The sequence below is a fragment of the Aythya fuligula genome, chromosome 14, assembly GCF_009819795.1.
Source record: "Aythya fuligula isolate bAytFul2 chromosome 14, bAytFul2.pri, whole genome shotgun sequence".
NCBI lineage: Eukaryota > Metazoa > Chordata > Aves > Anseriformes > Anatidae > Aythya > Aythya fuligula.
Genome location: NC_045572.1, coordinates 14,834,178 through 14,842,405, shown reverse-complemented (window position 1 = coordinate 14,842,405; position 8,228 = coordinate 14,834,178). Strand labels below are relative to the sequence as shown.

Genomic DNA, 8,228 nt, shown 5'->3' with positions numbered 1-8,228 from the left:
GTTTTGGCCAGTACCACACCACTGATGGTACCTTCCCACCACCTTTTAGCACAGATTCTTGCATCTTACAGTAAAATCTTGTCACACAGTGGCAGCAACAACTACACTTAAAAACAATGTCTTTTATTTTTCCATGTATCTGGGTACACATCCATTAATTGAATAAGAAAACGATGTGCGACGTGAGCTCCAGCAGGGGTGCCGATGGGAAGTCGGTGGCCATTTCACGGCGAACACTTTGTGAAAACCTCACAGCAAAGGATCTGGGGTGCGGATTTGGTACATACATGTACAGAAGGGATATATTGTAGGGATATATTGCCTGATTGTAGGGTATCCTACACTAAGGGGCACTCAACACGCTATCCACATCTTGCCCGAGGTCATATGCTGCAAGCCTGCATTCTTGATTCATACTTACGCAGAATTTAAAGTTAAATCAAGTGATCACTTTAATTAGGCTTCCTGGACTCACACTGGGAACTGTTTCGCTGCTGTACATCATTTACACCAGCTCAGCGTTTAAAAATATGCCTGACGTGCTACTTTTATCTACTTTTCCGTCTCCTCCTTCGCTCTGCACCCACATACCTTCCCCCTAACCCCCCCCCCCGACTTCCTACGGAATCCCCCCAAAACAATTCCCCCGAACCAACCCCCCCCCAAAAAAAAAGAAGTACCCCAAAAAGAACTACCCCAAAAACAAGCCCTCCTAAAACAACCCCCCCAAAAACCAACTGCCCCAAAAAACAACCCCACAACAAAACCAACCCCTCAACGTTTCGTGACACACTGTCCCTCCCCCCAACACCCCACAACCCTCTCCGGACCCCCCTCCTTGCGCCCCCACCCCAAATCCCCCCCCCGGTCCCCTCAGCGGCTGGAGGCTGCGCAGCCGCGGAGTGGGGGCGGCCTCGGCAGGCGGGGCGGCAGCAGGAGCAGGAGGAGGAGGAGGAGGAGGAGGAGAAGGAGAGGAGGGAGGAGGAGGAGGAGGAGGAGGAGGGCCGGCCCGCCCGCAGCCGCCGCCGCCGCCACCGCCGCCATGATGCTTGTTTGCTTTCAATGAGTGTGAGGAGGAGGCGGGGGGGAGCCGCTCTCCCGTCCGGCCCGCGGCAGGAAACAAAGAGCCAGGCAGGCGGCGGAGCGAGGGCGGCGGGGGGACGGGGATGCTGCAGCCACAGGTAGGGAAGGGGGCGGCCGGGGGGGAGCTGCGGCCGCGGCGCCTCGCCTGGAGGGGGGGCTCGCGCTCAAGGGGGACGGGGGGTGGGAGGGGGTGGGGAGCGGGGGTTAATTAATTAAGGAGGGGGGTGGGTGGGTGATGGGGGAGGGGAGCGGCGTTGTTATGGCGAGAATTAGGGAATTAGGGGGTCCCTTAGAGTTTGGGGGGGGGGGTTGTTGGGGGTGGCACGGAGCGGGGAGGGGTTGCCCCAACGCGGGGTGGGGGGGGGGGGGCAGCCCGAGGGGCAGCGCTCGGCGGCCGTGGCGGAGGTGATGATGATGATGATGGTGATGGAGGAGGAGGAGGAGGAAGGGAAAGGAGGAAGAGAAGGGGGACGACGACGGCAACGACAACGCCGCCGCCCCCCGAGGGGGGCTCCGCGGCCGCAGGGGCCGTGGGGCAGGGGCCAGGCGGCGGTATTGGCATCGGGGAGGCAATCAGGAGAAATCAGGATCGTGGCATCTGCCAGCCTGAAGTTCTTTCTTTCTTTATTTTTATTATTATTTTTTTTTCTTTCTCTCCCCAACCGGGCAACCGAGTTTAAAAATAATTAAACAAAGGCGGAGGGGGAATGACACCCGCCTGATGGTTGCCCGGAGCCCCCCCCCCAACCTCCCTCCGTTTCCCAGCCGGGCGAGGCGGGCGGAGGGGAAAGGGGGGGGGGCGCTGAGGCCTGGCGGCCACCGGGAGGCCGGAGCGGCCCTGCTCGCCTTGGGGAGAAGGGAAATAAACCGGGGGGGGTGGGGGGGGGAAGGCTTTGGGGCCTGATTGCCAGCCCCGTTGGCCAATGCAGGCGAGCGGGAGGCTGGGCTTGCGCTGACATGTGGGGCGGGGGGGTGATGGGGGGGGGCGCACACATGCGGGGATAAACAGAGGGGATTTGGGACAGGGCCTCCCGCGGGGCCGCGGTGCGCATCGAGGTGGGGGCTGTGGGCTCGCAGAAGTTCCCTGCAGGCGATTATTCGTTCACTGAGCCTGGGGGGGGGGTTAGGGAGGGTCTGCAGGGGCTGAATTCCCGAGGTGGGCGCCCCACGAAGCGCAGAAGTGGGTCAGTGGGGCTGGGTCCTGCACCGCACGGCTTCTGGGTCACAATTCGTGGCGAACTTTAAGCCTGGGATCAGATAAAAAGCTCTAGAAAAAGTGCGTATCTGTACATCCGCCTCTCCATCTTGATCTGCACGTATATCGCGAACGCGTTCTTATCGGTAGTTTTTCCATGAATGGTAAAAATTCACATGCAGCTTTATTTGCATTTAGTCATATGAAAATACAGCCAGAACAAATACTGTAAAACGGGGCTGGGTTTTGGTGTTGTTGCTTCTTCTTTTTTTTTTTTTTTTTTTTTTTTTTTTTTTTTTTTTGGTACAGCTATCTGTCTCTGTAAACACATAGAAAACTGTACTAGTGAAAATACAACTCCACAGGCAGGTGTTTGCTTTATAAGCAGAGTTGCAGATCTCCATTTTTTTTTTTTTGTTTTATTTCTGGGGCTTATTTTCTTAATCTAGATTTCACCACAGTGGGTAACTAATTCAAAATTCAAGGGATTTAGAAATACCTGTGGTATTTGTCTGGCTTAAATGCGAAGATGTGCAAGTGTTGACTGGTAATTGTGTTGTATCTTGCATTTTTCTTTCATTCTAGAGCAGGTCTCGTAATTGGGAATTTATCAACATTTCCACTGGGGTAATTTTACAGGATTATCCACCCTCTGTTCTTCCTGCTGGTTCATCTGGACTCTGTGGAGTTTGCTGCTAGCAATGAAGCCTTCTGTGGGGGTTTTATTCATGCTATTACTGAAATGGAGCCCTTCGCATTTGGATTAACTCTTTATTCGCTTTTCACCTGAATCACTTGGATCAGTCCATTTATAAAAAGGATACTACCATGCACCCTTTTCCTGTTTGCATTTTGAAGTTGAACTCTGAATACAGTCTTGATGTGTTCAGGCTGTTTACTTTGCTTGAATTTTAGAGGAAGATCTGAAATATAAAGATAGATGAAACTGTAATACTGCATGGGCAGGTAAATACTTCTGATGTTTTATATATGAAGACTTGAAAACATGTCACAAAGGGCCACAAATTGAAAGAGCATGGTACCCATCAAGGTAAAAATCATTAAGATCAGTCAGTACTAGATATTAGGAAGACTTATTTTCTATGCAAGTGCAATATGCATAATGGAAAACATTCTTTAAAATGGGGTACAATTCTGCCAGGATTGAGCAAACTGAAAACACTTTCCCAACTGACCAACAAAAAATAACTATTTTTAAAAACATGGCAGCATAAATAAAAATGGTCTTGCTAAACAATCACCAAAAAGTGCAGTATTTTTGCTCGTAGTGCAGTGTGTGTTATTGTTTACACTGCTACCATGCCTAGGAGGCTGGGTGGTGAATCCCTCATTCCAGTTGTGCAGCCCCTGCTGCAGAGGCTGCAGGCCTCCTGGTTCTGTTTGCTATCAGACTACTGAGGTCTAAAATTATCCCGTTGTTTTGTCATGTAATTTTGGCTGTACGAGTGCATGAGTGCAGCCTGTAACGTTACATCCCTGGCCTAACTGGGGCCATGTCCAGCGAAGATTATGTGCAGACTGTACCTTTATGAATGAAAATGCCTTCATAATTGAAAGAACATAAATGTCACATACAGGTTTTATTTTTTTTTCCTTAGATGAAATACGTAGTAGTCAAAGGTAATAACAACATATGATGAGCAATTTGCCTTAAAACCCCATTACAATAATCTCAACAGACCCTACCTCTAGATTTCAGTCCTAGTTGCATAATACAGAGGTTGGCCTTTGCCCTATTGCATACAATGTATCAAGGTTATTTTTTTTTTCAATGTACTAAGAGCTTACACTATTTTCCACCCAGTTTAAATTTAGACTTCTTCATGGTGTAATTTTGAAGGCTTTATACATAAAGTGCTCAGACTGAGTCACCGCAGGGTTTCATCTGCTTTGTATTCCCCTTCAGCGTTGGTGCTTCACACTTGGAGGTGTGTTTATTGTACAATATCATGCCAGATTATTAGTGTTGTATTAAGTCACATGAATCGTTCCGGCATTGAGATTAGGTTGTAGAAGTCCACTCAACAAGGAAGCTTGGCATGGGCTTGGGGACTTGCACTCACAATTTCTAATTGAGTGATTTCTGCAGGTGAAGTCTTAAAAGAGTACAAATGCTTAGGCAGGCTCCATAGAAAAAGCAGTTTAAATGCTTAACATATCCTTTTGAGCTACTAATTACGCTTCCAAGATGGTGCTTATTTATTTAAAAAAAAAAAAAAAAAAAAGTTGGCAACTACTCCATTTTCTCTTTTGTAGGACTGCAACATGAATCCTTTTTTTAATGCCTCAGAGGGCTTTTTTTAGCAAAGGGATCAAGGAGGGGCTAGGAGCAGAAAATGTATACATAGTTGTTTACTTGAGAAATAGAATACTTGCTGTTAGTATTCCGGTTTGTACTGTAATGGAGCTCTGAAGGAAGAAGGTTTTTTGTGTGTGTGTATTTTTTTTAAACTGGTAAACATGTTAGGCATTTTATGGAGGCTGCCATTTAGATACTGTGATCGGAGCCTGATACTTTGATGATTTTCTTATGTCTTATCTGTTCCTGATATGCAAATTGAGCCGCTTCTTACTGAAGGCTGTCCTAAAGGCTTTGTACCATTTTCTCATAGCAGTACCTCCAAAGTCTCCTGTAGCTCTTTGCAGCCCTGTTGAGGAAAGGGGAGCTCAGTGCCAGTTTGATGGCTGGGGCTTTGTAGAACACACTAAAACAATAAAACTGATAGATCACGGTGTTAGGGTACAGCCCCTTGGCATGGTTAGAGACCACGAAGGGTACCATAACTTAGGGTACTTCATATTTCAGATGATCCGTGTAGCTTTACTACTCGGGATGTTTTGGAGTGTATTAATGAGTGAAGCATGGATCCTGCAAGTTGATCTGGCTTAAATGGAGCCCCACAAAAGTTTCTGTTTAGATCAGTTTCCAGGTCAGAGATCAGAAAAAAAAAAAAAAACCTGGCTGCACTTCACAGACAGATCCTTTCACATGCTTTTTGGAACTCGCTGAAACACCACCTGCAAAGACAGGAAGACTCAAAACTAAAATAAAGCAAAGCAAGATTTGCATGTATGCAGTCTGATCTGTATCTCCTGTCAGAACAATGAGCCTGCATCATAAATGGCTGAATAATAAAAAGCACTGAGATGTTTTACGTCAAGCTTTCACCAGGAATTCTTGTTCATTCTTGTTTTCAAGTTTTAACAGTTGTCCACCCGACAGAAGAGGGTTGCCTGGCAAAGCAAAGGTCCTGTGGACTCAAACAGGAATTTCCGTGCTGCCTTAATCACAGTCTGTCTGTAAATAGACGAGTACTTTCAGGGACAAGAGTTTTTAGGAACAAGCGATCTTTGGAAAAATAATTAAAACTAGAAAGTAATCCTTGCTGAGGAACATCATGAAAGATCTAATACTGGAGATGTGAGAACTGCTTTTACAATAGCTGCCTGTGCTGGCACAGGTGTTTCCTGGGAGCAATAGATTTGGTAACCCCATGGTGTCTTCTGGTATGATCACGATTCACGTAGGAAGTCAGAATAGCAGCATGTGAAGGCTTTTCTTTCCAGTGGCAGAGCTGGGAACTACTACACGGGTTGTTCATTACCTCACATAAGCTGTCAGTACAACCAAAGATAGCGCAACTATCTTTGGAAGAGTACTGAAAACCAACCAGTGACGTGATTAAAGCATTAATTTTTGAAACCGCCACCACCAAAACCCGCTTTCCTAGCTGGGTATCACTGCTGGCTAACAGCATTGTCAACACAACTGAGCAGGGTGATGAAGCAGGACATGGGGTCGGCAGAGGAATCTTGAGTGGTCTTTAATGTCCAGGAGAGTGGTTATGAAACAACATTTCGGGCTTGTTGGTCTCATTTGAAGTAAAGGATCTCTGAGTGGTCTGGTTGCTTCTGTCAGGTGGGTAGAGCATGCATAAATGAATTCTGCAACGTGCTGAACTTCAGTTAGTTTAGCAACTAATATTTACAAGTGTATTTAAATATCTTTTAAGTATTTTTAGGAAGGCAAAGTACTTTGGAACTAGATACTGAAGTATTTTGTCATAGTCATTCAGATCTATAGCAGGAACACTAAAAACGAGCTATGTCCAAATAAAATAATTAGGTTGTCTCTTAGTGTTAAATTCTATTGCAAGGCAAAGATAACAGAGTACTGGTATGCATGGTGACCTCATGTTTTCGCCCACTAAGCAACAGAAACATGGAAATTATTCTGCAGGTGGAAAAAAGGGAAGTGTGGTAAGGATCCTCATGGTATATAGGCCAGCGTATAGAATGGTTTCAGTTGGAAAAGATAAGGAATTATGCAGTACTTCAAACAAAATAGTTTTCCATGATTAAATAATAACTAAGTTGTCAAATACGATTGTCTGGACATAAGATATTGAATAAGAATTGGCGTTTATTAATGTTTTTGGCCACAAGACCATTCTTACTATCTTTCTGGAGGTGTTTGTAGGCAAAGCTTTTGAGCCTTGGTCTTCGAATCTGTTTACATTTTTAAAACTTGAAGCTGAATGTTTTAAGATGGAATTTTTCCATTTGGCGTTGATCTGTTAGGTTCCATCTTATTTGTACAGTATAGAATAATGTAATGAAAGAAAATTCTTAAAGCAATTAGTGAACCTGACTGGTCTTTTAGTGTATTGGCATTTCAGAATACATTAAAATAGAAAATACAGGATTGAGTGTGGTGTAGTACTCATTAGCTAGCCAAAGTGTTTCTAGGGATACCAGTTAAAGGTCAGTCTTTGCTTTGCAATTTGGTTTTGCAGTAATGCTTGTTTTGTATACAGCAGCCTTTTACTATAGGCATAATTATGTATAATTGCTGATAATTAAGAACTATTCTAATCATCTGGACTCTGTGTTACACAGAGAACATTTAGAAATGGTATTTCTAATCCTTAGATGTTGTGCAGGGTAAGGGGTGGGAATTTGAATTATCATGATTCAGATTAAGTGTTATCGTGTAGATCTGTCTAAAAGATGGAGCAGTCAAGGACCTTTGTGCTGAAACATCCCTTTTGTGCTCTGACCATGTTAGAGTTCTCTTTTGAGCCCAAACTGATCTACATAGCAACTGAACATGGAAGTGAAAATCGCTGCTTTGCACTAGCAAAGATAGTAAATAAATTTCTTACTCCTTCCAAGGTTCAGGGGTTGCACGTACTCCAGTAAAATACTGGGCTGCAGGTTGCTCAGCTGATGGGAAATCATGATGGGAGTAGAGTGGAGGGGAGGCAGGGCTGGGGAGGAGAAGACTGGAAAATGGCAACCTCCCTGGCCCTGGCAAGCACCTTGTAACTGGGCAGCTTGCATTTCCATAAACACACAGTTAAGAAGGACAAAGAAACCTTTATTACACTTGAAATACCTGAAGGTTAAAATTTAATAACGTGCTCATTTTAAAAATGTGAATTGGCTGATTTTTAGACTTGATGAAACTTAAAGCCTGATCCAGTTAGGTGCTCTGTAGCTCTACACAGTGTGATCAGGCCTTCCTAATTTGAAAACAGCAAACATATCCTTTGACTTTATGGCTTGGTTGATATGAACTGGGATACTTTGCCTTTTTTCCACCCCTCCTCCTTTTTTTTAAAGGTTGCAGGAGGGTTGGGTCTCATTTTAGTCAGCTTTAGTTTGATTAAGGGCTTTGCAGAACTTTTAACTCTTAATATACTTTCACAAAAATCTATAAAAACTTTGTCAGCTTACAAGTTTTCTGTAGTACCACCTATTTATGCAAAACTAAACTTGATCCAATTAGCCATATTTCAGATATATTCACATCAGCTAACGTATATTGACTTATTGAGTATCTTACATTATTATATGGTTGAAATGCACGCTCGCATACTACTGCATTATCTACGTCTGCAAAAGAGGAAGGGTAACTTGTGGTTCT

At 44.8% G+C, this 8,228-nt stretch overlaps 1 protein-coding gene across 4 annotated transcripts in view; it reads left to right on the top strand.

Annotated features, from left to right (window-relative positions):
* Nucleotides 1-1,033: 1,033 nt before the first annotated feature.
* Nucleotides 1,034-8,228, top strand: part of CNOT6 (CCR4-NOT transcription complex subunit 6) — a 32,408-nt gene continuing 25,213 nt past the window's right edge. For 2 of the 4 annotated variants that reach the window (XM_032196703.1, XM_032196700.1), the window contains exon 1: nt 1,034-1,181. The gene's annotated coding sequence lies outside the window, so the exon portion shown is untranslated. Of the gene's footprint in view, nt 1,182-2,895; nt 3,245-3,264; nt 3,330-8,228 lie in introns of those variants that run through there. The other 2 variants (XM_032196701.1, XM_032196702.1) reach the window with 2 other exon arrangements.